Raw genomic sequence first — 3,053 nt, 5'->3', positions numbered from 1 at the left:
TGGGAAGCTCAGAGTGAGCCCTGAACCGCAGGACTAGGCAAGCCCGGAGCGCACCACCTCGGCGGGAGGCGCAGCATCTACCAGTCCACCTGCCCCTGGTTCTCTCCGCGGGTACCCCCCTTGTGAATAAACATCAGACTTATTTAATATAAAAAAATACTACTGTGGGCTGCGGGTCAAGGGAACGCGGCAGGAAAGTCCCGAAATGATACCCTCTTCTCCTCGCCTCCTCTCCTTATGGTATGACCCAAGGAAAGAGGGCGTGAGCCTCACTGACCAATCAGAGTCATGCATGAAAGCCTCCGGGCCAATCAGCAGGACCGGCAAGTTGCAGCCTTCTTAGGCAGACCAGCAGGAGCCAATGACAGATCCTGCACAGAACACGTGCTCACTTGTAGAAGGGGCCGGGGGACCTGGTCGATGCGACAGGTGCTGCAAGGGTCCCCGGCCCTTGCTGGACACCTGCGGGCCATCACTCTGCCCCGGCCCGCAGGACCACACTAAGGCCAGCTTCCCACCGCCACCCGGGGGTCTGCCACCCTAGATGGAGCCTGATCTGTCCCCCCACTCCCCACCTCCCAACCTGGCTCAGGGCCAAGCCCGCTGCCTGGGCCTGCTTCCTTCCAGATTGGTATCAGTACGCGATAAATCCCTAGCCGGCCTGTACTTAGCATTCTTCGTTTTATTTATTTATTTTTCTTCTTTCTTCCTTTTCTTAAAAGCCTCTGGCCACAAAAACCAGTTGTTCCTGCCTCTGTCCCTCTGCCCCCGGATAAAGTTTTCTGCTTGAGAGATTGTTTGATAAATACTCAAACGTATTACAACGGCTTCTGAAGCCTGCTCTTAGGATGATGCCTGAGGGAACCACTGTATTCCTGAGATACTGTTATGGGTTTTCTTACTTTATTCTTTTTGTCTTTTTAGTTTATTTATTTTTTTAATTTATTTATTTATTTTGGTTTGGTTTGGTTTTACTTTTCCAGACGGGTTTTCTCTGTGCATCCTTGGCTGTCCTGGAATTCACTCTATAGACCACGCTGGCCTTGAATTTATAGAGATTCAAGCTGTCTGTCTGCCTCCAGAATGCTGGGATTAAAGGGCTTTGCCACCTCAGCCCCCCTTCCTACCTTATTCTTTTTTTTTTTTTTTTCTTTTCTTTTTTTTGGAGCTGGGTACCGAACCCAGAGCCTTGTGCTTGCTAGGCAAGCGCTCTACCACTGAGCTAAATCCCCAACCCCCTACCTTATTCTAATACTGTATTTCTATGTCTCTGACAATGTAACCAGCGTATTTACTTTGGGGTCCCTTCTGTCCAATTCTAGTTTGATACCACAGCAGGCAAATTCACCTAAAAAATAACACCATGACCAAAAAGCAAGAGGGGAGTTAAGGGTTTACATTTGCAAATTCTCAGGTCATCACTGAGATAGGAACCTGAAGGCAGGAGCTGATGCAGAAGCCATGGAGGGGCGCTGCTTACTGGCTTGCTCAGCCTTGCTGGGTGGATCACCAGTCCAGATGTTGGACCACCTAGAATGGGCTGGGTCCTCCCACATCAATCACTAATTAAGGAAATGCCCAAGGAACTGAGCAGTGGTAGTACAGTGTCTTTATGTCCAGCACTTGGGGGGTAGATGCAGGCAGATCTCTGAGTTCGAGTCTAGCCTAGTCTACAGTGTGAGTTCCAGTATATACGGAGAACCCTTGTCTCAAACGGACTACAATAATGATGGTAATAATAACAACAATAATAAATAAAATAGGGGAAAAAAGGAAAAGCCCCCCAGGCTTGCCCACAGCCTGGTCTTTTAGAGGAGTCTTCTCAATTTTGGTTCCCTCCTTCAGATGCCACCAGCTCATGTCAAGCTGACATAAAAACTATCCCATATGGACTCTATGGGCCTTAGTTTCCTCTTCTGTAAAATGGGATAACAATATCCGCCTTGAACACCCATCACCCTGGTCTTCTCCCTTTCCTGCCAATTACACCATTTAAAACACTCTGGGAGATCTGACTAGGAAAGGGGTGCTTCCTAGATATGACCAAGTTTCTCTCCATCCTTGGAAGCGGCAGTTCACAGTGGAGTGAGGCCACAGCTGCCCAGCACCTCGGCTATGGTGGAAGCAAGGAGGCTGCGAAGGAGGCATTGTACAGGCAGAACCTTGTGGAGAGCAGCTGCAGCGACTCTGCAGGTGAGGCCCATCCTGGACCACAGCCCAATGCCAGGCAGAGCTCCAGGGCCACCGAAGAGACAAGCAGACAATCAGTGGACAGTTGGTTCTGGGCTCACCCTGTCTGGGCTCCCGGCCCTAGGGGCGTCGGGACAGCATCTCACCCCAGCCTGGCTGGTCACCTCGGAGAGTCCTGTTTGCACATCTAGGAGTGTCTGGAGCAAGGAGGGTAGCTGGGACAGAGGGCCCTGCAAGCACTTTACTTCCTGCCCTCCCATTGTTGACCTCAAAGATACCTCTGAGGCTGTCAAGCTCAGCTGACTCTCTAGGGACTGTGCTGCCCCGCTGCCCCTCACCCCCAGGGCCAACACAGAATGAACAGCCCAAGCCAAAATAAATAAATAAATAAAGTGACTGTTAACAGTAGACAGTATCAAACCAGAATCCAGCAGGTGCTGCTTGTAAACATTCTGGAGATGTCTGTGAAATGGGAGCTTTGTAGTTGGTGGGACCTCAACTTCAGACCAGGCAATGCCAATTAGCCTGGGGTCCCTCTGGGTCTCTTCTGTCTAATTCTTCCTGCCTTGTTTCCTTCTGGGAGGTTTTTTGTTTTTGTTTGTTGTTATCTGGTTTCTCAAGACAGGATTTGTGACTATCCTGGAACTGGCTTTGTAGACCTGGCTGTCCTTGAACTTATAGAGATCTACCTCCTGAGTGCTGGGATTAAAGATGTGAGCCACCCCTGCCTGACATTCAGGGAGATCTTACTGTACCATGCAAATAGGTAGTTCCCTATCTTATCACTGATTGGTTAATAAGTTTGCTTTAGTCTTCTTACCCCTCCCACAACCATCAGGACACAAAGAAGCATACACCGTGTG

The sequence above is a fragment of the Rattus norvegicus genome, chromosome 5 (assembly GCF_036323735.1).
Source record: "Rattus norvegicus strain BN/NHsdMcwi chromosome 5, GRCr8, whole genome shotgun sequence".
Taxonomy (NCBI): domain Eukaryota; kingdom Metazoa; phylum Chordata; class Mammalia; order Rodentia; family Muridae; genus Rattus; species Rattus norvegicus.
Note: the sequence above shows the minus strand (reverse complement) of the source record.